At 42.0% G+C, this 23,553-nt stretch overlaps 42 non-coding genes across 42 annotated transcripts; all 42 read right to left on the reverse strand.

Moving 5' to 3' along the window:
• Positions 1-3,315: 3,315 nt before the first annotated feature.
• Positions 3,316-3,388, reverse strand: trnav-aac (transfer RNA valine (anticodon AAC)). Its single transcript has one exon. It is a non-coding gene; the product is annotated as a tRNA-Val (tRNA).
• A 390-nt stretch (positions 3,389-3,778) lies between these two features.
• Positions 3,779-3,851, reverse strand: trnav-cac (transfer RNA valine (anticodon CAC)). The gene has a single exon. It is a non-coding gene; the product is annotated as a tRNA-Val (tRNA).
• A 237-nt stretch (positions 3,852-4,088) lies between these two features.
• trnav-aac (transfer RNA valine (anticodon AAC)) lies at positions 4,089-4,161 on the reverse strand. The gene has a single exon. It is a non-coding gene; the product is annotated as a tRNA-Val (tRNA).
• Positions 4,162-4,743: 582 nt separating this feature from the next.
• trnav-uac (transfer RNA valine (anticodon UAC)) lies at positions 4,744-4,816 on the reverse strand. Its single transcript has one exon. It is a non-coding gene; the product is annotated as a tRNA-Val (tRNA).
• Positions 4,817-5,206: 390 nt separating this feature from the next.
• On the reverse strand, positions 5,207-5,279 carry trnav-cac (transfer RNA valine (anticodon CAC)). Its single transcript has one exon. It is a non-coding gene; the product is annotated as a tRNA-Val (tRNA).
• Positions 5,280-5,516: 237 nt separating this feature from the next.
• Positions 5,517-5,589, reverse strand: trnav-aac (transfer RNA valine (anticodon AAC)). Its single transcript has one exon. It is a non-coding gene; the product is annotated as a tRNA-Val (tRNA).
• A 582-nt stretch (positions 5,590-6,171) lies between these two features.
• trnav-uac (transfer RNA valine (anticodon UAC)) lies at positions 6,172-6,244 on the reverse strand. The gene has a single exon. It is a non-coding gene; the product is annotated as a tRNA-Val (tRNA).
• Positions 6,245-6,634: 390 nt separating this feature from the next.
• On the reverse strand, positions 6,635-6,707 carry trnav-cac (transfer RNA valine (anticodon CAC)). Its single transcript has one exon. It is a non-coding gene; the product is annotated as a tRNA-Val (tRNA).
• Positions 6,708-6,944: 237 nt separating this feature from the next.
• trnav-aac (transfer RNA valine (anticodon AAC)) lies at positions 6,945-7,017 on the reverse strand. Its single transcript has one exon. It is a non-coding gene; the product is annotated as a tRNA-Val (tRNA).
• A 582-nt stretch (positions 7,018-7,599) lies between these two features.
• On the reverse strand, positions 7,600-7,672 carry trnav-uac (transfer RNA valine (anticodon UAC)). Its single transcript has one exon. It is a non-coding gene; the product is annotated as a tRNA-Val (tRNA).
• Positions 7,673-8,062: 390 nt separating this feature from the next.
• trnav-cac (transfer RNA valine (anticodon CAC)) lies at positions 8,063-8,135 on the reverse strand. Its single transcript has one exon. It is a non-coding gene; the product is annotated as a tRNA-Val (tRNA).
• Positions 8,136-8,372: 237 nt separating this feature from the next.
• On the reverse strand, positions 8,373-8,445 carry trnav-aac (transfer RNA valine (anticodon AAC)). The gene has a single exon. It is a non-coding gene; the product is annotated as a tRNA-Val (tRNA).
• A 582-nt stretch (positions 8,446-9,027) lies between these two features.
• On the reverse strand, positions 9,028-9,100 carry trnav-uac (transfer RNA valine (anticodon UAC)). Its single transcript has one exon. It is a non-coding gene; the product is annotated as a tRNA-Val (tRNA).
• A 390-nt stretch (positions 9,101-9,490) lies between these two features.
• trnav-cac (transfer RNA valine (anticodon CAC)) lies at positions 9,491-9,563 on the reverse strand. The gene has a single exon. It is a non-coding gene; the product is annotated as a tRNA-Val (tRNA).
• A 237-nt stretch (positions 9,564-9,800) lies between these two features.
• Positions 9,801-9,873, reverse strand: trnav-aac (transfer RNA valine (anticodon AAC)). The gene has a single exon. It is a non-coding gene; the product is annotated as a tRNA-Val (tRNA).
• Positions 9,874-10,455: 582 nt separating this feature from the next.
• trnav-uac (transfer RNA valine (anticodon UAC)) lies at positions 10,456-10,528 on the reverse strand. The gene has a single exon. It is a non-coding gene; the product is annotated as a tRNA-Val (tRNA).
• Positions 10,529-10,918: 390 nt separating this feature from the next.
• trnav-cac (transfer RNA valine (anticodon CAC)) lies at positions 10,919-10,991 on the reverse strand. Its single transcript has one exon. It is a non-coding gene; the product is annotated as a tRNA-Val (tRNA).
• A 237-nt stretch (positions 10,992-11,228) lies between these two features.
• On the reverse strand, positions 11,229-11,301 carry trnav-aac (transfer RNA valine (anticodon AAC)). The gene has a single exon. It is a non-coding gene; the product is annotated as a tRNA-Val (tRNA).
• Positions 11,302-11,883: 582 nt separating this feature from the next.
• On the reverse strand, positions 11,884-11,956 carry trnav-uac (transfer RNA valine (anticodon UAC)). Its single transcript has one exon. It is a non-coding gene; the product is annotated as a tRNA-Val (tRNA).
• Positions 11,957-12,346: 390 nt separating this feature from the next.
• trnav-cac (transfer RNA valine (anticodon CAC)) lies at positions 12,347-12,419 on the reverse strand. Its single transcript has one exon. It is a non-coding gene; the product is annotated as a tRNA-Val (tRNA).
• A 237-nt stretch (positions 12,420-12,656) lies between these two features.
• On the reverse strand, positions 12,657-12,729 carry trnav-aac (transfer RNA valine (anticodon AAC)). The gene has a single exon. It is a non-coding gene; the product is annotated as a tRNA-Val (tRNA).
• A 582-nt stretch (positions 12,730-13,311) lies between these two features.
• On the reverse strand, positions 13,312-13,384 carry trnav-uac (transfer RNA valine (anticodon UAC)). Its single transcript has one exon. It is a non-coding gene; the product is annotated as a tRNA-Val (tRNA).
• A 390-nt stretch (positions 13,385-13,774) lies between these two features.
• trnav-cac (transfer RNA valine (anticodon CAC)) lies at positions 13,775-13,847 on the reverse strand. Its single transcript has one exon. It is a non-coding gene; the product is annotated as a tRNA-Val (tRNA).
• A 237-nt stretch (positions 13,848-14,084) lies between these two features.
• On the reverse strand, positions 14,085-14,157 carry trnav-aac (transfer RNA valine (anticodon AAC)). The gene has a single exon. It is a non-coding gene; the product is annotated as a tRNA-Val (tRNA).
• Positions 14,158-14,739: 582 nt separating this feature from the next.
• On the reverse strand, positions 14,740-14,812 carry trnav-uac (transfer RNA valine (anticodon UAC)). The gene has a single exon. It is a non-coding gene; the product is annotated as a tRNA-Val (tRNA).
• Positions 14,813-15,202: 390 nt separating this feature from the next.
• Positions 15,203-15,275, reverse strand: trnav-cac (transfer RNA valine (anticodon CAC)). The gene has a single exon. It is a non-coding gene; the product is annotated as a tRNA-Val (tRNA).
• Positions 15,276-15,512: 237 nt separating this feature from the next.
• trnav-cac (transfer RNA valine (anticodon CAC)) lies at positions 15,513-15,585 on the reverse strand. Its single transcript has one exon. It is a non-coding gene; the product is annotated as a tRNA-Val (tRNA).
• Positions 15,586-16,167: 582 nt separating this feature from the next.
• Positions 16,168-16,240, reverse strand: trnav-uac (transfer RNA valine (anticodon UAC)). Its single transcript has one exon. It is a non-coding gene; the product is annotated as a tRNA-Val (tRNA).
• Positions 16,241-16,632: 392 nt separating this feature from the next.
• On the reverse strand, positions 16,633-16,705 carry trnav-aac (transfer RNA valine (anticodon AAC)). Its single transcript has one exon. It is a non-coding gene; the product is annotated as a tRNA-Val (tRNA).
• A 717-nt stretch (positions 16,706-17,422) lies between these two features.
• Positions 17,423-17,495, reverse strand: trnav-uac (transfer RNA valine (anticodon UAC)). Its single transcript has one exon. It is a non-coding gene; the product is annotated as a tRNA-Val (tRNA).
• Positions 17,496-17,885: 390 nt separating this feature from the next.
• Positions 17,886-17,958, reverse strand: trnav-cac (transfer RNA valine (anticodon CAC)). Its single transcript has one exon. It is a non-coding gene; the product is annotated as a tRNA-Val (tRNA).
• A 237-nt stretch (positions 17,959-18,195) lies between these two features.
• Positions 18,196-18,268, reverse strand: trnav-aac (transfer RNA valine (anticodon AAC)). Its single transcript has one exon. It is a non-coding gene; the product is annotated as a tRNA-Val (tRNA).
• A 582-nt stretch (positions 18,269-18,850) lies between these two features.
• trnav-uac (transfer RNA valine (anticodon UAC)) lies at positions 18,851-18,923 on the reverse strand. Its single transcript has one exon. It is a non-coding gene; the product is annotated as a tRNA-Val (tRNA).
• Positions 18,924-19,313: 390 nt separating this feature from the next.
• trnav-cac (transfer RNA valine (anticodon CAC)) lies at positions 19,314-19,386 on the reverse strand. Its single transcript has one exon. It is a non-coding gene; the product is annotated as a tRNA-Val (tRNA).
• A 237-nt stretch (positions 19,387-19,623) lies between these two features.
• On the reverse strand, positions 19,624-19,696 carry trnav-aac (transfer RNA valine (anticodon AAC)). The gene has a single exon. It is a non-coding gene; the product is annotated as a tRNA-Val (tRNA).
• Positions 19,697-20,278: 582 nt separating this feature from the next.
• trnav-uac (transfer RNA valine (anticodon UAC)) lies at positions 20,279-20,351 on the reverse strand. The gene has a single exon. It is a non-coding gene; the product is annotated as a tRNA-Val (tRNA).
• A 390-nt stretch (positions 20,352-20,741) lies between these two features.
• Positions 20,742-20,814, reverse strand: trnav-cac (transfer RNA valine (anticodon CAC)). Its single transcript has one exon. It is a non-coding gene; the product is annotated as a tRNA-Val (tRNA).
• A 237-nt stretch (positions 20,815-21,051) lies between these two features.
• On the reverse strand, positions 21,052-21,124 carry trnav-aac (transfer RNA valine (anticodon AAC)). The gene has a single exon. It is a non-coding gene; the product is annotated as a tRNA-Val (tRNA).
• Positions 21,125-21,706: 582 nt separating this feature from the next.
• On the reverse strand, positions 21,707-21,779 carry trnav-uac (transfer RNA valine (anticodon UAC)). The gene has a single exon. It is a non-coding gene; the product is annotated as a tRNA-Val (tRNA).
• A 390-nt stretch (positions 21,780-22,169) lies between these two features.
• trnal-caa (transfer RNA leucine (anticodon CAA)) lies at positions 22,170-22,242 on the reverse strand. Its single transcript has one exon. It is a non-coding gene; the product is annotated as a tRNA-Val (tRNA).
• A 237-nt stretch (positions 22,243-22,479) lies between these two features.
• trnav-aac (transfer RNA valine (anticodon AAC)) lies at positions 22,480-22,552 on the reverse strand. Its single transcript has one exon. It is a non-coding gene; the product is annotated as a tRNA-Val (tRNA).
• A 582-nt stretch (positions 22,553-23,134) lies between these two features.
• trnav-uac (transfer RNA valine (anticodon UAC)) lies at positions 23,135-23,207 on the reverse strand. The gene has a single exon. It is a non-coding gene; the product is annotated as a tRNA-Val (tRNA).
• Positions 23,208-23,553: the final 346 nt, after the last annotated feature.

Here is a 23,553-nt window from a genome sequence, read left to right on the forward strand (position 1 = left end):
AGCTGGACGCAGACGAGCGAACGACACTATGTATGTGTGCTTCAAATGAAAGAGTACCATCAAAAATAACCCCCAGACTTTTAACTTGTTTAGATACAGTGACTGGTAAGTTATCAATATTCACAGATGAACAGGAAGATTTCATCAAATTATTTTTTGAACCAACTAAAAGAATTTCCGTTTTATTGGAGTTAAGTTTAAGAAAATTTAAAGTAAACCAATCTTTAATTTCTGCCAAACAATCTGATAGAATAGTTGGAGGGAAATTAGCAGAAGGTTTAGAAGACACATAGAGTTGAGTATCGTCAGCATACAGATGAAACTGAATACCAAATTTACTAAAAATATTACCATACACAAATGATAAATAAAAGAGGACCTAATACTGAGCCCTGCGGGACACCGGAATTAACATATGAGGGTTTTGATTGAAACTGTTTCAACTGTACAAATTGAGTACGACCAGAAAAGTATGATTGAAACCAAGTTAGAGCGGTTCCAACAATTCCAACAGATTCCAGTCTATGTAACATAATGCTGTGAGAGATAGTATCAAATGCTGCACTTAAATCAAGCAGAATTAGTATAGTTAAGAGACCAGAGTCAGCAGCCAGCAGTAGATCATTAGAAATCTTAACTAGTGCAGACTCAACACTATGATAAGGATGAAACCCTGATTGAAATTGGTCATACAGACCATTATGTGATAGATGATTCCGGACTTGAACTGCAACAGACCTTTCCAATATCTTAGAAAGAAATGGAAGAGTTGAGATGGGTCGAAAATTATCAAAATTACTTGAATCGGCCCCCGGTTTTTTAAGTAGTGGAATTATCACAGCAGTTTTCAAGTGAGATGGGACTATTCCAGAAATAAGTGAAGAGTGTATGATTTCAGTGATTAAAGAAGATAAAGAAGGCAAACAGGCTTTAACCAAATGCGTAGGGATAGGATCTAATGAACAGGTGATAAGTTTACTTTTATTGATAGTATTGATTACTTCCTCAATGCTAGGAAGTTCAAAAGATAAAAGCACAGAGTTAAAAGTCTGATCAAAACAATTGTTAAATTTTTGCACAGACATTTGCTGATGAATGTTTTCAATTTTTTTTCTAAAAAATGACATAAAAGTTTCACAGAGATCCACAGAGCAAAGATGTGAAGGAATAGGATCAGGTGGTTTGAGGCTATTATTTACCACAGAAAAAGGGTTCTTGTACTCCCTTCATTCACACTAATCACATTAGCAAAGTAATCAGTTTTAGCTGTAATAAGGGCAGCCTTATAGTTTTTCATGTGTTCAGAGTGCAGTTCTTTATGTACCACAAGTCCAGTCTTGACATATAATCACTCTAAGCGTCGGCCTTTATATTTTAGTACGCGTAGTTCTTGGGTAAACCAGGGAGCAGAATTAACAAATGAGACACACCTGGTTTTTAATGGAGCGCAGACATCTAAAATCGTCTGTAGTCCAGTGTTGTAATGCAGAACCAGTTCATCAGGGGTGGAATAGTGGCCATTGCTACAAAGGTTGGAAAATCTTTCAGCAAAAACCTCAACATCAATGTTTTTTATGTTTCTGAATGAGATGGAACGACATAGATTATGCTTAAAGACAGGTAACTGAACATTGAACGACACCAACATGTGATCTGATAAGCACAAATCAGAAGTCTTACAATTATAAGGAGTTACACATGAACAACACACAAGATCGAGTGTATGACCCTTAACATGGGTAGGTGAATTAATAAATTGTTGTAAGCCAAAGCCATCAAGACATGATAAGAAATCTCTTGTAAATACACTACCCCAAGCAGAATCACATTAGGAGATAGTGAAAAAGAAATGGTAAAAATGCAGAAAGATCATCTAAAAACACCGAATTGATCTTAGGAGGGCGATAGACAGCAGCGAGAATCGTAGGAGTTGAACCATTAATTTGCAATGCAGTATATTCAAATGAGGTAAATTCTGGCATAGATATTTCTGAGACTTTCCATTTATCATTATGTAATATTGCTAAACCCCCGCCACGGCCCGATGCACGGGGTTTACAGGTGTAAACATAGCCCAGGGGGGTGGATTGGTTAAGTTGAGAAAAGTCATTACTTTGTTGCCACGTCTCAGTCAGACAGAGGAGATCAAACTTACGACCCAATAGCAAATCATACACAACAGGACCTTTGTTTGACAGCGATCGTATATTCCATAATCCAAAAGTAAGATCATTCTTACCGGCGTTTGTGTCAGCTGATCTCGGTGGCTTTGATAGCACACTGTTGTCTATGGTTCAGTGGTATATCTTTGGGGGGCGGGGATTAGAAGACCAAATAGATGGAATTGATCTTAGAGGATCAGATGTGTAACCTCGGCGAGACCCCCGATGTATGTATTTGCGTCGTGGTTGGTATCCAATGTCCCGATGAAAGTGGAGAGCAGGATGAGGCTCACAGTGGCGAAAGCGCAGTTGAAACAATTCATCCGCCGTGTACTGATGAATTAAAATCACAGGGCGAAAGACAGAAGAAATAACCATCCAGATGAATACGATCCAGATAGGCAGTTTAATGATATTCATTTTTCCACACGGAACTCTGCAAAAAGCCGAGCCAAAAGTCAGACAGCTCCAGAAACAGCTCCAGTTTCCGATGTTTCCCACAGGCAGCCCGGTTGTTATTGTAACTTTGACAGTATACAATACAACATCTACTATAACTAAATAAAACCGTTAAAATGAATAAAAACTGAATAAAACATAACCAGTAATATCAATGCATGGAGCAGCGGCAGCCAACGTGCGCCAGCGTTCACTCCTGGCCACTTCAAAACTGCCCATATATCACTTGTGAAGTTGGAAACCTACCATTGGATGTAACGTTGAAAGTGCTGTACGGCTCAAGCCATGACTTATCAGATGAGTGGCATTTGGCTTGCTTCTATGTAAGAAGCCTCACATCGTTCCTGCTCGGCTTCCAACAGGAGGACCTCTCGCTTGGTAGTTGAACGCAATAGTCGCTGATTTTAGGAAACATGTATCCACCTTTGTCATCTTATTCCATACAGATTTTATCATGTTTTTCATTTCAATGTCACTTAAAATCTAAAGGGGCAACCTGCTTTTGCCACTTTTAAACTGAAGATCTTTCACATGTATGGTTAAATCACTGAATGTCATAAACACTACAGGAAAAGATGCCAGCTCAGCTTTGACTGGTGGAAATTGACTATTACTCTTTAAACACTGATATTTGAAATACAGCTAAGTTTCAAATGAACGGCATTTGACTCGCTTTGTGTCAAAAGCGAACTATTGTTTCTGCTCGGTTTCGAACAGAGGACCTTTCGCGTGTAAAGCGAACGTGATAACCACTACACTACAGAAACCTGCCCTACGTGGAATTCTGCTGTTTTGACGGATTTTGCAGCATATATTCTCGCTAAGCCACACTTTTAAGGGAAAACCCCTTTTGGCCACTTAAAATGTGCCCATATACCACTTGTGAGGTGAATGGGACAGGCTGAAACCTACCATTGGATGTAACGTTGAAAGTGCTGTACAGCTCAAGCCTCAACTTATCAGATGTGTGGCATTTTGCTTGCTTTGATTTGTGCGCACTGTTCCTGCGAACCTGATAATACCTACAAAATCGAAACCAGGGTAGCCAAGCAAGGCTGAAGTTGAGTGTTAGACTTTCTTTGATTAATCTTGGAAGGAAATCATGTGACCTTTTTCCGAAACGGATCTCAAGTCGTTTCAGGCTAAAAGGCACGACCTGTTTCTGCTCGGTCTCGAACCGAGGACCTTTCGCGTGTGAGGCGAACGTGATAACCACTACACTACAGAAACCTTCGTGTTACTGTCGCTCAGTTGTTTTGAGAGATTTTCCAAGCATTTTCTCTCTTTCAACACCTCCATATAGGCCTATGTTTTTCATCCACTTTCGAACCGACCGTTTATCACGTACGAGGCGAATGTGACGGCCTAAATCTACACCTGCATGTATCTTTGAAAGCGCTTCAAGACCCAAGCAGAAACACATCACATGAATGACATTTCACTTGAATTTTTCGAAAAGCTTAAGGTTGTTTCTGCTCGGTTTCGAACCGAGGACCTTTCGCGTGTTAGGCGAACGTGATAACCACTACACTACAGAAACCTGCCTTTTAATGGGTTCGGTTGTTTTGGCAAATTTTGCCACACATGTTTTCTATAAGCCACACTTTTGGGGTAAAACCCTCTTTTGGCCGCTTCAAAACTGCCCATATATCACTTGTGAGGCTGGAAACCTACCATTGGATGTAACGTTGAAAGTGCTGTACGGCTCAAGCCACGACTTATCAGATGAGTGGCATTTGGCTTGCTTTTATGTAAGAAGCCTCACATCGTTCCTGCTCGGCTTCCAACAGGAGGACCTCTCGCTTGGTAGTTGAACGTAATAGTCGCTGATTTTAGGAAACATGTATCCACCTTTCTCATCTTATTTCATACAGATTTTATCATGTTTTTCATTTCAATGTCACTTAAATTCTAAAGGGGCAACCTGCTTTTGCCACTTTTAAACTGAAGATCTTTCACATGTATGGTTAAATCACTGAATGTCATAAACACTACAGGAAAAGATGCCAGCTCAGCTTTGACTGGTGGAATTTGACTATTACTCTTTAAACACTGATATTTGAAATACAGCTAAGTTTCAAATGAACGGCATTTGACTCGCTTTGTGTCAAAAGCGAACTTTTGTTTCTGCTCGGTTTCGAACAGAGGACCTTTCGCGTGTAAAGCGAACGTGATAACCACTACACTACAGAAACCTGCCCTACGTGGAATTCTGCTGTTTTGACGGATTTTGCAGCATATATTCTCGCTAAGCCACACTTTTAAGGGAAAACCCCTTTTGGCCACTTAAAATGTGCCCATATACCACTTGTGAGGTGAATTGGACAGGCTGAAACCTACCATTGGATGTAACGTTGAAAGTGCTGTACAGCTCAAGCCTCGACTTATCAGATGTGTGGCATTTTGCTTGCTTTGATTTGTGCGCACTGTTCCTGCGAACCTGATAATACCTACAAAATTGAAACCAGGGTAGCCAAGCAAGGCTGAAGTTGAGTGTTAGACTTTCTTTGATTAATCTTGGAAGGAAATCATGTGACCTTTTTCCGAAACGGATCTCAAGTCGTTTCAGGCTAAAAGGCACGACCTGTTTCTGCTCGGTCTCGAACCGAGGACCTTTCGCGTGTGAGGCGAACGTGATAACCACTACACTACAGAAACCTTCGTGTTACTGTCGCTCAGTTGTTTTGAGAGATTTTCCAAGCATTTTCTCTCTTTCAACACCTCCATATAGGCCTATGTTTTTCATCCACTTTCGAACCGACCGTTTATCACGTACGAGGCGAATGTGACGGCCTAAATCTACACCTGCATGTATCTTTGAAAGCGCTTCAAGACCCAAGCAGAAACACATCACATGAATGACATTTCACTTGAATTTTTCGAAAAGCTTAAGGTTGTTTCTGCTCGGTTTCGAACCGAGGACCTTTCGCGTGTTAGGCGAACGTGATAACCACTACACTACAGAAACCTGCCTTTTAATGGGTTCGGTTGTTTTCGCAAATTTTGCCACACATGTTTTCTATAAGCCACACTTTTGGGGTAAAACCCTCTTTTGGCCGCTTCAAAACTGCCCATATATCACTTGTGAAACTGGAAACCTACCATTGGATGTAACGTTGAAAGTCCTGTACGGCTCAAGCCACGACTTATCAGATGAGTGGCATTTGGCTTGCTTTTATGTAAGAAGCCTCACATCGTTCCTGCTCGGCTTCCAACAGGAGGACCTCTCGCTTGGTAGTTGAACGTAATAGTCGCTGATTTTAGGAAACATGTATCCACCTTTCTCATCTTATTTCATACAGATTTTATCATGTTTTTCATTTCAATGTCACTTAAATTCTAAAGGGGCAACCTGCTTTTGCCACTTTTAAACTGAAGATCTTTCACATGTATGGTTAAATCAATGAATTTCATAAACACTACAGGAAACGATGCCAGCTCAGCTTTGACTGGTGGAATTTGACTATTACTCTTTAAACACTGATATTTGAAATACAGCTAAGTTTCAAATGAACGGCATTTGACTCGCTTTGTGTCAAAAGCGAACTATTGTTTCTGCTCGGTTTCGAACAGAGGACCTTTCGCGTGTAAAGCGAACGTGATAACCACTACACTACAGAAACCTGCCCTACGTGGAATTCTGCTGTTTTGACGGATTTTGCAGCATATATTCTCGCTAAGCCACACTTTTAAGGGAAAACCCCTTTTGGCCACTTAAAATGTGCCCATGTACCACTTGTGAGGTGAATTGGACAGGCTGAAACCTACCATTGGATGTAACGTTGAAAGTGCTGTACAGCTCAAGCCTCGACTTATCAGATGTGTGGCATTTTGCTTGCTTTGATTTGTGCGCACTGTTCCTGCGAACCTGATAATACCTACAAAATCGAAACCAGGGTAGCCAAGCAAGGCTGAAGTTGAGTGTTAGACTTTCTTTGATTAATCTTGGAAGGAAATCATGTGACCTTTTTCCGAAACGGATCTCAAGTCGTTTCAGGCTAAAAGGCACGACCTGTTTCTGCTCGGTCTCGAACCGAGGACCTTTCGCGTGTGAGGCGAACGTGATAACCACTACACTACAGAAACCTTCGTGTTACTGTCGCTCAGTTGTTTTGAGAGATTTTCCAAGCATTTTCTCTCTTTCAACACCTCCATATAGGCCTATGTTTTTCATCCACTTTCGAACCGACCGTTTATCACGTACGAGGCGAATGTGACGGCCTAAATCTACACCTGCATGTATCTTTGAAAGCGCTTCAAGACCCAAGCAGAAACACATCACATGAATGACATTTCACTTGAATTTTTCGAAAAGCTTAAGGTTGTTTCTGCTCGGTTTCGAACCGAGGACCTTTCGCGTGTTAGGCGAACGTGATAACCACTACACTACAGAAACCTGCCTTTTAATGGGTTCGGTTGTTTTGGCAAATTTTGCCACACATGTTTTCTATAAGCCACACTTTTGGGGTAAAACCCTCTTTTGGCCGCTTCAAAACTGCCCATATATCACTTGTGAGGTTGGAAACCTACCATTGGATGTAACGTTGAAAGTGCTGTACGGCTCAAGCCACGACTTATCAGATGAGTGGCATTTGGCTTGCTTTTATGTAAGAAGCCTCACATCGTTCCTGCTCGGCTTCCAACAGGAGGACCTCTCGTTTGGTAGTTGAACGTAATAGTCGCTGATTTTAGGAAACATGTATCCACCTTTCTCATCTTATTTCATACAGATTTAATCATGTTTTTCATTTCAATGTCACTTAAATTCTAAAGGGGCAACCTGCTTTTGCCACTTTTAAACTGAAGATCTTTCACATGTATGGTTAAATCAATGAATTTCATAAACACTACAGGAAAAGATGCCAGCTCAGCTTTGACTGGTGGAATTTGACTATTACTCTTTAAACACTGATATTTGAAATACAGCTAAGTTTCAAATGAACGGCATTTGACTCGCTTTGTGTCAAACGCAAACTATTGTTTCTGCTCGGTTTCGAACAGAGGACCTTTCGCGTGTAAAGCGAACGTGATAACCACTACACTACAGAAACCTGCCCTACGTGGAATTCTGCTGTTTTGACGGATTTTGCAGCATATATTCTCGCTAAGCCACACTTTTAAGGGAAAACCCCTTTTGGCCACTTAAAATGTGCCCATATACCACTTGTGAGGTGAATTGGACAGGCTGAAACCTACCATTGGATGTAACGTTGAAAGTGCTGTACAGCTCAAGCCTCGACTTATCAGATGTGTGGCATTTTGCTTGCTTTGATTTGTGCGCACTGTTCCTGCGAACCTGATAATACCTACAAAATCGAAACCAGGGTAGCCAAGCAAGGCTGAAGTTGAGTGTTAGACTTTCTTTGATTAATCTTGGAAGGAAATCATGTGACCTTTTTCCGAAACGGATCTCAAGTCGTTTCAGGCTAAAAGGCGCGACCTGTTTCTGCTCGGTCTCGAACCGAGGACCTTTCGCGTGTGAGGCGAACATGATAACCACTACACTACAGAAACCTTCGTGTTACTGTCGCTCAGTTGTTTTGAGAGATTTTCCAAGCATTTTCTCTCTTTCAACACCTCCATATAGGCCTATGTTTTTCATCCACTTTCGAACCGACCGTTTATCACGTACGAGGCGAATGTGACGGCCTAAATCTACACCTGCATGTATCTTTGAAAGCGCTTCAAGACCCAAGCAGAAACACATCACATGAATGACATTTCACTTGAATTTTTCGAAAAGCTTAAGGTTGTTTCTGCTCGGTTTCGAACCGAGGACCTTTCGCGTGTTAGGCGAACGTGATAACCACTACACTACAGAAACCTGCCTTTTAATGGGTTCGGTTGTTTTCGCAAATTTTGCCACACATGTTTTCTATAAGCCACACTTTTGGGGTAAAACCCTCTTTTGGCCGCTTCAAAACTGCCCATATATCACTTGTGAGGCTGGAAACCTACCATTGGATGTAACGTTGAAAGTGCTGTACGGCTCAAGCCACGACTTATCAGATGAGTGGCATTTGGCTTGCTTTTATGTAAGAAGCCTCACATCGTTCCTGCTCGGCTTCCAACAGGAGGACCTCTCGCTTGGTAGTTGAACGTAATAGTCGCTGATTTTAGGAAACATGTATCCACCTTTCTCATCTTATTTCATACAGATTTTATCATGTTTTTCATTTCAATGTCACTTAAATTCTAAAGGGGCAACCTGCTTTTGCCACTTTTAAACTGAAGATCTTTCACATGTATGGTTAAATCACTGAATGTCATAAACACTACAGGAAAAGATGCCAGCTCAGCTTTGACTGGTGGAAATTGACTATTACTCTTTAAACACTGATATTTGAAATACAGCTAAGTTTCAAATGAACGGCATTTGACTCGCTTTGTGTCAAAAGCGAACTATTGTTTCTGCTCGGTTTCGAACAGAGGACCTTTCGCGTGTAAAGCGAACGTGATAACCACTACACTACAGAAACCTGCCCTACGTGGAATTCTGCTGTTTTGACGGATTTTGCAGCATATATTCTCGCTAAGCCACACTTTTAAGGGAAAACCCCTTTTGGCCACTTAAAATGTGCCCATATACCACTTGTGAGGTGAATTGGACAGGCTGAAACCTACCATTGGATGTAACGTTGAAAGTGCTGTACAGCTCAAGCCTCGACTTATCAGATGTGTGGCATTTTGCTTGCTTTGATTTGTGCGCACTGTTCCTGCGAACCTGATAATACCTACAAAATCGAAACCAGGGTAGCCAAGCAAGGCTGAAGTTGAGTGTTAGACTTTCTTTGATTAATCTTGGAAGGAAATCATGTGACCTTTTTCCGAAACGGATCTCAAGTCGTTTCAGGCTAAAAGGCACGACCTGTTTCTGCTCGGTCTCGAACCGAGGACCTTTCGCGTGTGAGGCGAACGTGATAACCACTACACTACAGAAACCTTCGTGTTACCGTCGCTCAGTTGTTTTGAGAGATTTTCCAAGCATTTTCTCTCTTTCAACACCTCCATATAGGCCTATGTTTTTCATCCACTTTCGAACCGACCGTTTATCACGTACGAGGCGAATGTGACGGCCTAAATCTACACCTGCATGTATCTTTGAAAGCGCTTCAAGACCCAAGCAGAAACACATCACATGAATGACATTTCACTTGAATTTTTCGAAAAGCTTAAGGTTGTTTCTGCTCGGTTTCGAACCGAGGACCTTTCGCGTGTTAGGCGAACGTGATAACCACTACACTACAGAAACCTGCCTTTTAATGGGTTCGGTTGTTTTCGCAAATTTTGCCACACATGTTTTCTATAAGCCACACTTTTGGGGTAAAACCCTCTTTTGGCCGCTTCAAAACTGCCCATATATCACTTGTGAGGCTGGAAACCTACCATTGGATGTAACGTTGAAAGTCCTGTACGGCTCAAGCCACGACTTATCAGATGAGTGGCATTTGGCTTGCTTTTATGTAAGAAGCCTCACATCGTTCCTGCTCGGCTTCCAACAGGAGGACCTCTCGCTTGGTAGTTGAACGTAATAGTCGCTGATTTTAGGAAACATGTATCCACCTTTCTCATCTTATTTCATACAGATTTTATCATGTTTTTCATTTCAATGTCACTTAAATTCTAAAGGGGCAACCTGCTTTTGCCACTTTTAAACTGAAGATCTTTCACATGTATGGTTAAATCAATGAATTTCATAAACACTACAGGAAACGATGCCAGCTCAGCTTTGACTGGTGGAATTTGACTATTACTCTTTAAACACTGATATTTGAAATACAGCTAAGTTTCAAATGAACGGCATTTGACTCGCTTTGTGTCAAAAGCGAACTATTGTTTCTGCTCGGTTTCGAACAGAGGACCTTTCGCGTGTAAAGCGAACGTGATAACCACTACACTACAGAAACCTGCCCTACGTGGAATTCTGCTGTTTTGACGGATTTTGCAGCATATATTCTCGCTAAGCCACACTTTTAAGGGAAAACCCCTTTTGGCCACTTAAAATGTGCCCATATACCACTTGTGAGGTGAATTGGACAGGCTGAAACCTACCATTGGATGTAACGTTGAAAGTGCTGTACAGCTCAAGCCTCGACTTATCAGATGTGTGGCATTTTGCTTGCTTTGATTTGTGCGCACTGTTCCTGCGAACCTGATAATACCTACAAAATCGAAACCAGGGTAGCCAAGCAAGGCTGAAGTTGAGTGTTAGACTTTCTTTGATTAATCTTGGAAGGAAATCATGTGACCTTTTTCCGAAACGGATCTCAAGTCGTTTCAGGCTAAAAGGCACGACCTGTTTCTGCTCGGTCTCGAACCGAGGACCTTTCGCGTGTGAGGCGAACGTGATAACCACTACACTACAGAAACCTTCGTGTTACTGTCGCTCAGTTGTTTTGAGAGATTTTCCAAGCATTTTCTCTCTTTCAACACCTCCATATAGGCCTATGTTTTTCATCCACTTTCGAACCGACCGTTTATCACGTACGAGGCGAATGTGACGGCCTAAATCTACACCTGCATGTATCTTTGAAAGCGCTTCAAGACCCAAGCAGAAACACATCACATGAATGACATTTCACTTGAATTTTTCGAAAAGCTTAAGGTTGTTTCTGCTCGGTTTCGAACCAAGGACCTTTCGCGTGTTAGGCGAACGTGATAACCACTACACTACAGAAACCTGCCTTTTAATGGGTTCGGTTGTTTTGGCAAATTTTGCCACACATGTTTTCTATAAGCCACACTTTTGGGGTAAAACCCTCTTTTGGCCGCTTCAAAACTGCCCATATATCACTTGTGAGGTTGGAAACCTACCATTGGATGTAACGTTGAAAGTGCTGTACGGCTCAAGCCACGACTTATCAGATGAGTGGCATTTGGCTTGCTTTTATGTAAGAAGCCTCACATCGTTCCTGCTCGGCTTCCAACAGGAGGACCTCTCGTTTGGTAGTTGAACGTAATAGTCGCTGATTTTAGGAAACATGTATCCACCTTTCTCATCTTATTTCATACAGATTTTATCATGTTTTTCATTTCAATGTCACTTAAATTCTAAAGTGGCAACCTGCTTTTGCCACTTTTAAACTGAAGATCTTTCACATGTATGGTTAAATCACTGAATGTCATAAACACTACAGGAAAAGATGCCAGCTCAGCTTTGACTGGTGGAATTTGACTATTACTCTTTAAACACTGATATTTGAAATACAGCTAAGTTTTAAATTAACGGCATTTGACTCGCTTTGTGTCAAAAGCGAACTATTGTTTCTGCTCGGTTTCGAACCGAGGACCTTTCGCGTGTAAAGCGAACGTGATAACCACTACACTACAGAAACCTGCCTTCCATGTAATTCTGCTGTTCTGACGGATTTTGCAGCATATATTCTCGCTAAGCCACACTTTTAAGGGAAAACCCCTTTTGGCCGCTTAAAATGTGCCCATATACCACTTGTGAGGTGAATGGGACAGGCTGAAACCTACCATTGGATGTAACGTTGAAAGTGCTGTACAGCTCAAGCCTCGACTTATCAGATGTGTGGCATTTTGCTTGCTTTGATTTGTGCGCACTGTTCCTGCGAACCTGATAATACCTACAAAATTAAAACCAGGGTAGCCAAGCAAGGCTGAAGTTGAGTGTTAGACTTTCTTTGATTAATCTTGGAAGGAAATCATGTGACCTTTTTCCGAAACGGATCTCAAGTCGTTTCAGGCTAAAAGGCGCGACCTGTTTCTGCTCGGTCTCGAACCGAGGACCTTTCGCGTGTGAGGCGAACAGGATAACCACTACACAACAGAAACCTTCGTGTTACTGTCGATGAGTTGTTTTGAGAGATTTTCCAAGCATTTTCTCTCTTTCAACACCTCCATATAGGCCTATGTTTTTCATCCACTTTCGAACCGACCGTTTATCACGTACGAGGCGAATGTGACGGCCTAAATCTACACCTGCATGTATCTTTGAAAGCGCTTCAAGACCCAAGCAGAAACACATCACATGAATGACATTTCACTTGAATTTTTCGAAAAGCTTAAGGTTGTTTCTGCTCGGTTTCGAACCGAGGACCTTTCGCGTGTTAGGCGAACGTGATAACCACTACACTACAGAAACCTGCCTTTTAATGGGTTCGGTTGTTTTGGCAAATTTTGCCACACATGTTTTCTATAAGCCACACTTTTGGGGTAAAACCCTCTTTTGGCCGCTTCAAAACTGCCCATATATCACTTGTGAGGTTGGAAACCTACCATTGGATGTAACGTTGAAAGTGCTGTACGGCTCAAGCCACGACTTATCAGATGAGTGGCATTTGGCTTGCTTTTATGTAAGAAGCCTCACATCGTTCCTGCTCGGCTTCCAACAGGAGGACCTCTCGTTTGGTAGTTGAACGTAATAGTCGCTGATTTTAGGAAACATGTATCCACCTTTCTCATCTTATTTCATACAGATTTTATCATGTTTTTCATTTCAATGTCACTTAAATTCTAAAGGGGCAACCTGCTTTTGCCACTTTTAAACTGAAGATCTTTCACATGTATGGTTAAATCACTGAATGTCATAAACACTACAGGAAAAGATGCCAGCTCAGCTTTGACTGGTGGAAATTGACTATTACTCTTTAAACACTGATATTTGAAATACAGCTAAGTTTCAAATGAACGGCATTTGACTCGCTTTGTGTCAAAAGCGAACTATTGTTTCTGCTCGGTTTCGAACAGAGGACCTTTCGCGTGTAAAGCGAACGTGATAACCACTACACTACAGAAACCTGCCCTTCATGGAATTCTGCTGTTTTGACGGATTTTGCAGCATATATTCTCGCTAAGCCACACTTTTAAGGGAAAACCCCTTTTGGCCACTTAAAATGTGCCCATATACCACTTGTGAGGTGAATTGGACAGGCTGAAACCTACCATTGGATGTAACGTTGAAAGTGCTGTACAGCTCAAGCCTCGACTTATCAGATGTGTGGCATTTTGCTTGCTTTGATTTGTGCGCACTGTTCCTGCGAACCTGATAATACCTACAAAATTGAAACCAGGGTAGCCAAGCAAGGCTGAAGTTGAGTGTTAGACTTTCTTTGATTAATCTTGGAAGGAAATCATGTGACCTTTTTCCGAAACGGATCTCAAGTCGTTTCAGGCTAAAAGGTGCGACCTGTTTCTGCTCGGTCTCGAACCGAGGACCTTTCGCGTGTGAGGCGAACGTGATAACCACTACACTACAGAAACCTTCGTGTTACTGTCGCTGAGTTGTTTTGAGAGATTTTCCAAGCATTTTCTCTCTTTCAACACCTCCATATAGGCCTATGTTTTTCATCCACTTTCGAACCGACCGTTTATCACGTACGAGGCGAATGTGACGGCCTAAATCTACACCTGCATGTATCTTTGAAAGCGCTTCAAGACCCAAGCAGAAACACATCACATGAATGACATTTCACTTGAATTTTTCGAAAAGCTTAAGGTTGTTTCTGCTCGGTTTCGAACCGAGGACCTTTCGCGTGTTAGGCGAACGTGATAACCACTACACTACAGAAACCTGCCTTCTAATGGGTTCGGTTGTTTTGGCAAATTTTGCCACACATGTTTTCTATAAGCCACACTTTTGGGGTAAAACCCTCTTTTGGCCGCTTCAAAACTGCCCATATATCACTTGTGAGGTTGGAAACCTACCATTGGATGTAACGTTGAAAGTGCTGTACGGCTCAAGCCACGACTTATCAGATGAGTGGCATTTGGCTTGCTTTTATGTAAGAAGCCTCACATCGTTCCTGCTCGGCTTCCAACAGGAGGACCTCTCGCTTGGTAGTTGAACGTAATAGTCGCTGATTTTAGGAAACATGTATCCACCTTTCTCATCTTATTTCATACAGATTTTATCATGTTTTTCATTTCAATGTCACTTAAATTCTAAAGGGGCAACCTGCTTTTGCCACTTTTAAACTGAAGATCTTTCACATGTATGGTTAAATCACTGAATGTCATAAACACTACAGGAAAAGATGCCAGCTCAGCTTTGACTGGTGGAAATTGACTATTACTCTTTAAACACTGATATTTGAAATACAGCTAAGTTTCAAATGAACGGCATTTGACTCGCTTTGTGTCAAAAGCGAACTATTGTTTCTGCTCGGTTTCGAACAGAGGACCTTTCGCGTGTAAAGCGAACGTGATAACCACTACACTACAGAAACCTGCCCTACGTGGAATTCTGCTGTTTTGACGGATTTTGCAGCATATATTCTCGCTAAGCCACACTTTTAAGGGAAAACCCCTTTTGGCCACTTAAAATGTGCCCATATACCACTTGTGAGGTGAATTGGACAGGCTGAAACCTACCATTGGATGTAACGTTGAAAGTGCTGTACAGCTCAAGCCTCGACTTATCAGATGTGTGGCATTTTGCTTGCTTTGATTTGTGCGCACTGTTCCTGCGAACCTGATAATACCTACAAAATTAAAACCAGGGTAGCCAAGCAAGGCTGAAGTTGAGTGTTAGACTTTCTTTGATTAATCTTGGAAGGAAATCATGTGACCTTTTTCCGAAACGGATCTCAAGTCGTTTCAGGCTAAAAGGCGCGACCTGTTTCTGCTCGGTCTCGAACCGAGGACCTTTCGCGTGTGAGGCGAACAGGATAACCACTACACAACAGAAACCTTCGTGTTACTGTCGATGAGTTGTTTTGAGAGATTTTCCAAGCATTTTCTCTCTTTCAACACCTCCATATAGGCCTATGTTTTTCATCCACTTTCGAACCGACCGTTTATCACGTACGAGGCGAATGTGACGGCCTAAATCTACACCTGCATGTATCTTTGAAAGCGCTTCAAGACCCAAGCAGAAACACATCACATGAATGACATTTCACTTGAATTTTTCGAAAAGCTTAAGGTTGTTTCTGCTCGGTTTCGAACCGAGGACCTTTCGCGTGTTAGGCGAACGTGATAACCACTACACTACAGAAACCTGCCTTTTAATGGGTTCGGTTGTTTTGGCAAATTTTGCCACACATGTTTTCTATAAGCCACACTTTTGGGGTAAAACCCTCTTTTGGCCGCTTCAAAACTGCCCATATATCACTTGTGAGGTTGGAAACCTACCATTGGATGTAACGTTGAAAGTGCTGTACGGCTCAAGCCACGACTTATCAGATGAGTGGCATTTGGCTTGCTTTTATGTAAGAAGCCTCACATCGTTCCTGCTCGGCTTCCAACAGGAGGACCTCTCGTTTGGTAGTTGAACGTAATAGTCGCTGATTTTAGGAAACATGTATCCACCTTTCTCATCTTATTTCATACAGATTTTATCATGTTTTTCATTTCAATGTCACTTAAATTCTAAAGTGGCAACCTGCTTTTGCCACTTTTAAACTGAAGATCTTTCACATGTATGGTTAAATCACTGAATGTCATAAACACTACAGGAAAAGATGCCAGCTCAGCTTTGACTGGTGGAATTTGACTATTACTCTTTAAACACTGATATTTGAAATACAGCTAAGTTTCAAATGAACGGCATTTGACTCGCTTTGTGTCAAAAGCGAACTATTGTTTCTGCTCGGTTTCGAACAGAGGACCTTTCGCGTGTAAAGCGAACGTGATAACCACTACACTACAGAAACCTGCCCTACATGGAATTCTGCTGTTTTGACGGATTTTGCAGCATATATTCTCGCTAAGCCACACTTTTAAGGGAAAAACCCCTTTTGGCCACTTAAAATGTGCCCATATACCACTTGTGAGGTGAATTGGACAGGCTGAAACCTACCATTGGATGTAACGTTGAAAGTGCTGTACAGCTCAAGCCTCGACTTATCAGATGTGTGGCATTTTGCTTGCTTTGATTTGTGCGCACTGTTCCTGCGAACCTGATAATACCTACAAAATTGAAACCAGGGTAGCCAAGCAAGGCTAAAGTTGAGTGTTAGACTTTCTTTGATTTAATCTTGGAAGGAAATCATGTGACCTTTTTCCGAAACGGATCTCAAGTTGTTTCAGGCTAAAAGGCGCGACCTGTTTCTGCTCGGTCTCGAACCGAGGACCTTTCGCGTGTTAGGCGAACGTGATAACCACTACACTACAGAAACCTGCCTTTTAATGGGTTCGGTTGTTTTGGCAAGCATTTTGCCACACATGTTTTTCATCCACTTTCGAAGCCGACACGTTTATCACGTACGAGGCGAATGTGACGGCCTAAATCTACACCTGCATGTATCTTTGAAAGCGCTTCAAAACTGCCCATATATCACTTGTGTGGTTCGAAAACCTTACCATTGGATGTAACGTTCGAACCGAGGACCTTTCGCGTGTTACGAACGCTAACCACTAGCACTACAGAAACCTTATTAGATGGGTTCGGTTGTTTTGGCAAATTTTGCCACACATGTTTATGTATAAGCCTCACATCGTTTTGGGGTAAAACTCTTTTGGCCGCTTCAAAACTGCCCATATATCACTTGTGAGGTTGGAAACCTACTCGTTTGGTAGTTGAACGTAATAGTCGCTGATTGAACGTTAGGAAACATGTATCCACCTTTCTCACCTTATTTCATACAGATTTTATCATGTTTTTCATTTCAATGTCACTTAAATTCTAAAGTGGCAACCTGCTTTTGCCACTTTTAAACTGAAGATCTTTCACATGTATGGTTAAATCACTGAATGTCATAAACACTACTGGAAAAGATGTCAGCTCAGCTTTGACTGGTGGAATTTGACTATTACTCTTTAAACACTGATATTTGAAATATAGCAAAGTTTTAAATTAACGGCATTTGACTCGCTTTGTGTCAAAAGCGAACTATTGTTTCTGCTCGGTTTCGAACCGAGGACCTTTCGCGTGTAAAGCGAACGTGATAACCACTACACTACAGAAACCTGCCTTCCGTGGAATTCTGCTGTTCTGACGGATTTTGCAGCATATATTCTCGCTAAGCCACACTTTTAAGGGAAAACCCCTTTTGGCCGCTTAAAATGTGCCCATATACCACTTGTGAGGTGAATGGGACAGGCTGAAACCTACCATTGGATGTAACGTTGAAAGTGCTGTACAGCTCAAGCCTCGACTTATCAGATGTGTGGCATTTTGCTTGCTTTGATTTGTGCGCACTGTTCCTGCGAACCTGATAATACCTACAAAATTGAAACCAGGGTAGCCAAGCAAGGCTGAAGTTGAGTGTTAGACTTTCTTTGATTAATCTTGGAAGGAAATCATGTGACCTTTTTCCGAAACGGATCTCAAGTCGTTTCAGGCTAAAAGGCACGACCTGTTTCTGCTCGGTCTCGAACCGAGGACCTTTCGCGTGTGAGGCGAACGTGATAACCACTACACTACAGAAACCTTCGTGTTACTGTCGCTCAGTTGTTTTGAGAGATTTTCCAAGCATTTTCTCTCTTTCAACACCTCCATATAGGCCTATGTTTTTCATCCACTTTCGAACCGACCGTTTATCACGTACGAGGCGAATGTGACGGCCTAAATCTACACCTGCATGTATCTTTGAAAGCGCTTCAAGACCCAAGCAGAAACACATCACATGAATGACATTTCACTTGAATTTTTCGAAAAGCTTAAGGTTGTTTCTGCTCGGTTTCGAACCGAGGACCTTTCGCGTGTTAGGCGAACGTGATAACCACTACACTACAGAAACCTGCCTTTTAATGGGTTCGGTTGTTTTGGCAAATTTTGCCACACATGTTTTCTATAAGCCACACTTTTGGGGTAAAACCCTCTTTTGGCCGCTTCAAAACTGCCCATATATCACTTGTGAGGTTGGAAACCTACCATTGGATGTAACGTTGAAAGTGCTGTACGGCTCAAGCCACGACTTATCAGATGAGTGGCATTTGGCTTGCTTTTATGTAAGAAGCCTCACATCGTTCCTGCTCGGCTTCCAACAGGAGGACCTCTCGCTTGGTAGTTGAACGTAATAGTCGCTGATTTTAGGAAACATGTATCCACCTTTCTCATCTTATTTCATACAGATTTTATCATGTTTTTCATTTCAATGTCACTTAAATTCTAAAGGGGCAACCTGCTTTTGCCACTTTTAAACTGAAGATCTTTCACATGTATGGTTAAATCACTGAATGTCATAAACACTACTGGAAAAGATGTCAGCTCAGCTTTGACTGGTGGAAATTGACTATTACTCTTTAAACACTGATATTTGAAATATAGCAAAGTTTTAAATTAACGGCATTTGACTCGCTTTGTGTCAAAAGCGAACTATTGTTTCTGCTCGGTTTCGAACAGAGGACCTTTCGCGTGTAAAGCGAACGTGATAACCACTACACTACAGAAACCTGCCCTACATGGAATTCTGCTGTTTTGACGGATTTTGCAGCATATATTCTCGCTAAGCCACACTTTTAAGGGAAAACCCCTTTTGGCCACTTAAAATGTGCCCATATACCACTTGTGAGGTGAATTGGACAGGCTGAAACCTACCATTGGATGTAACGTTGAAAGTGCTGTACAGCTCAAGCCTCGACTTATCAGATGTGTGGCATTTTGCTTGCTTTGATTTGTGCGCACTGTTCCTGCGAACCTGATAATACCTACAAAATTGAAACCAGGGTAGCCAAGCAAGGCTGAAGTTGAGTGTTAGACTTTCTTTGATTAATCTTGGAAGGAAATCATGTGACCTTTTTCCGAAACGGATCTCAAGTCGTTTCAGGCTAAAAGGCGCGACCTGTTTCTGCTCGGTCTCGAACCGAGGACCTTTCGCGTGTGAGGCGAACGTGATAACCACTACACTACAGAAACCTTCGTGTTACTGTCGCTCAGTTGTTTTGAGAGATTTTCCAAGCATTTTCTCTCTTTCAACACCTCCATATAGGCCTATGTTTTTCATCCACTTTCGAACCGACCGTTTATCACGTACGAGGCGAATGTGACGGCCTAAATCTACACCTGCATGTATCTTTGAAAGCGCTTCAAGACCCAAGCAGAAACACATCACATGAATGACATTTCACTTGAATTTTTCGAAAAGCTTAAGGTTGTTTCTGCTCGGTTTCGAACCGAGGACCTTTCGCGTGTTAGGCGAACGTGATAACCACTACACTACAGAAACCTGCCTTTTAATGGGTTCGGTTGTTTTGGCAAATTTTGCCACACATGTTTTCTATAAGCCACACTTTTGGGGTAAAACCCTCTTTTGGCCGCTTCAAAACTGCCCATATATCACTTGTGAGGTTGGAAACCTACCATTGGATGTAACGTTGAAAGTGCTGTACGGCTCAAGCCACGACTTATCAGATGAGTGGCATTTGGCTTGCTTTTATGTAAGAAGCCTCACATCGTTCCTGCTCGGCTTCCAACAGGAGGACCTCTCGCTTGGTAGTTGAACGTAATAGTCGCTGATTTTAGGAAACATGTATCCACCTTTCTCATCTTATTTCATACAGATTTTATCATGTTTTTCATTTCAATGTCACTTAAATTCTAAAGGGGCAACCTGCTTTTGCCACTTTTAAACTGAAGATCTTTCACATGTATGGTTAAATCACTGAATGTCATAAACACTACTGGAAAAGATGTCAGCTCAGCTTTGACTGGTGGAAATTGACTATTACTCTTTAAACACTGATATTTGAAATATAGCAAAGTTTTAAATTAACGGCATTTGACTCGCTTTGTGTCAAAAGCGAACTATTGTTTCTGCTCGGTTTCGAACCGAGGACCTTTCGCGTGTAAAGCGAACGTGATAACCACTACACTACAGAAACCTGCCTTCCGTGGAATTCTGCTGTTCTGACGGATTTTGCAGCATATATTCTCGCTAAGCCACACTTTTAAGGGAAAACCCCTTTTGGCCGCTTAAAATGTGCCCATATACCACTTGTGAGGTGAATGGGACAGGCTGAAACCTACCATTGGATGTAACGTTGAAAGTGCTGTACAGCTCAAGCCTCGACTTATCAGATGTGTGGCATTTTGCTTGCTTTGATTTGTGCGCACTGTTCCTGCGAACCTGATAATACCTACAAAATTGAAACCAGGGTAGCCAAGCAAGGCTGAAGTTGAGTGTTAGACTTTCTTTGATTAATCTTGGAAGGAAATCATGTGACCTTTTTCCGAAACGGATCTCAAGTCGTTTCAGGCTAAAAGGCGCGACCTGTTTCTGCTCGGTCTCGAACCGAGGACCTTTCGCGTGTGAGGCGAACAGGATAACCACTACACAACAGAAACCTTCGTGTTACTGTCGATGAGTTGTTTTGAGAGATTTTCCAAGCATTTTCTCTCTTTCAACACCTCCATATAGGCCTATGTTTTTCATCCACTTTCGAACCGACCGTTTATCACGTACGAGGCGAATGTGACGGCCTAAATCTACACCTGCATGTATCTTTGAAAGCGCTTCAAGACCCAAGCAGAAACACATCACATGAATGACATTTCACTTGAATTTTTCGAAAAGCTTAAGGTTGTTTCTGCTCGGTTTCGAACCGAGGACCTTTCGCGTGTTAGGCGAACGTGATAACCACTACACTACAGAAACCTGCCTTTTAATGGGTTCGGTTGTTTTGGCAAATTTTGCCACACATGTTTTCTATAAGCCACACTTTTGGGGTAAAACCCTCTTTTGGCCGCTTCAAAACTGCCCATATATCACTTGTGAGGTTGGAAACCTACCATTGGATGTAACGTTGAAAGTGCTGTACGGCTCAAGCCACGACTTATCAGATGAGTGGCATTTGGCTTGCTTTTATGTAAGAAGCCTCACATCGTTCCTGCTCGGCTTCCAACAGGAGGACCTCTCGTTTGGTAGTTGAACGTAATAGTCGCTGATTTTAGGAAACATGTATCCACCTTTCTCATCTTATTTCATACAGATTTTATCATGTTTTTCATTTCAATGTCACTTAAATTCTAAAGTGGCAACCTGCTTTTGCCACTTTTAAACTGAAGATCTTTCACATGTATGGTTAAATCACTGAATGTCATAAACACTACAGGAAAAGATGCCAGCTCAGCTTTGACTGGTGGAATTTGACTATTACTCTTTAAACACTGATATTTGAAATACAGCTAAGTTTCAAATGAACGGCATTTGACTCGCTTTGTGTCAAAAGCGAACTATTGTTTCTGCTCGGTTTCGAACAGAGGACCTTTCGCGTGTAAAGCGAACGTGATAACCACTACACTACAGAAACCTGCCCTCCGTGGAATTCTGCTGTTTTGACGGATTTTGCAGCATATATTCTCGCTAAGCCACACTTTTAAGGGAAAACCCCTTTTGGCCACTTAAAATGTGCCCATATACCACTTGTGAGGTGAATTGGACAGGCTGAAACCTACCATTGGATGTAACGTTGAAAGTGCTGTACAGCTCAAGCCTCGACTTATCAGATGTGTGGCATTTTGCTTGCTTTGATTTGTGCGCACTGTTCCTGCGAACCTGATAATACCTACAAAATTGAAACCAGGGTAGCCAAGCAAGGCTAAAGTTGAGTGTTAGACTTTCTTTGATTAATCTTGGAAGGAAATCATGTGACCTTTTTCCGAAACGGATCTCAAGTCGTTTCAGGCTAAAAGGCGCGACCTGTTTCTGCTCGGTCTCGAACCGAGGACCTTTCGCGTGTGAGGCGAACGTGATAACCACTACACTACAGAAACCTTCGTGTTACTGTCGCTGAGTTGTTTTGAGAGAGTTTCCAAGCATTTTCTCTCTTTCAACACCTCCATATAGGCCTATGTTTTTCATCCACTTTCGAACCGACCGTTTATCACGTACGAGGCGAATGTGACGGCCTAAATCTACACCTGCATGTATCTTTGAAAGCGCTTCAAGACCCAAGCAGAAACACATCACATGAATGACATTTCACTTGAATTTTTCGAAAAGCTTAAGGTTGTTTCTGCTCGGTTTCGAACCGAGGACCTTTCGCGTGTTAGGCGAACGTGATAACCACTACACTACAGAAACCTGCCTTCTAATGGGTTCGGTTGTTTTGGCAAATTTTGCCACACATGTTTTCTATAAGCCACACTTTTGGGGTAAAACCCTCTTTTGGCCGCTTCAAAACTGCCCATATATCACTTGTGAGGCTGGAAACCTACCATTGGATGTAACGTTGAAAGTGCTGTACGGCTCAAGCCACGACTTATCAGATGAGTGGCATTTGGCTTGCTTTTATGTAAGAAGCCTCACATCGTTCCTGCTCGGCTTCCAACAGGAGGACCTCTCGCTTGGTAGTTGAACGTAATAGTCGCTGATTTTAGGAAACATGTATCCACCTTTCTCATCTTATTTCATACAGATTTTATCATGTTTTTCATTTCAATGTCACTTAAATTCTAAAGGGGCAACCTGCTTTTGCCACTTTTAAACTGAAGATCTTTCACATGTATGGTTAAATCACTGAATGTCATAAACACTACTGGAAAAGATGTCAGCTCAGCTTTGACTGGTGGAAATTGACTATTACTCTTTAAACACTGATATTTGAAATATAGCAAAGTTTTAAATTAACGGCATTTGACTCGCTTTGTGTCAAAAGCGAACTATTGTTTCTGCTCGGTTTCGAACCGAGGACCTTTCGCGTGTAAAGCGAACGTGATAACCACTACACTACAGAAACCTGCCTTCCGTGGAATTCTGCTGTTCTGACGGATTTTGCAGCATATATTCTCGCTAAGCCACACTTTTAAGGGAAAACCCCTTTTGGCCACTTAAAATGTGCCCATATACCACTTGTGAGGTGAATGGGACAGGCTGAAACCTACCATTGGATGTAACGTTGAAAGTGCTGTACAGCTCAAGCCTCGACTTATCAGATGTGTGGCATTTTGCTTGCTTTGATTTGTGCGCACTGTTCCTGCGAACCTGATAATACCTACAAAATTGAAACCAGGGTAGCCAAGCAAGGCTGAAGTTGAGTGTTAGACTTTCTTTGATTAATCTTGGAAGGAAATCATGTGACCTTT

Source organism: Misgurnus anguillicaudatus, chromosome 14 (genome assembly GCF_027580225.2).
Source record: "Misgurnus anguillicaudatus chromosome 14, ASM2758022v2, whole genome shotgun sequence".
NCBI classification, from domain to species: Eukaryota; Metazoa; Chordata; class Actinopteri; order Cypriniformes; family Cobitidae; genus Misgurnus; species Misgurnus anguillicaudatus.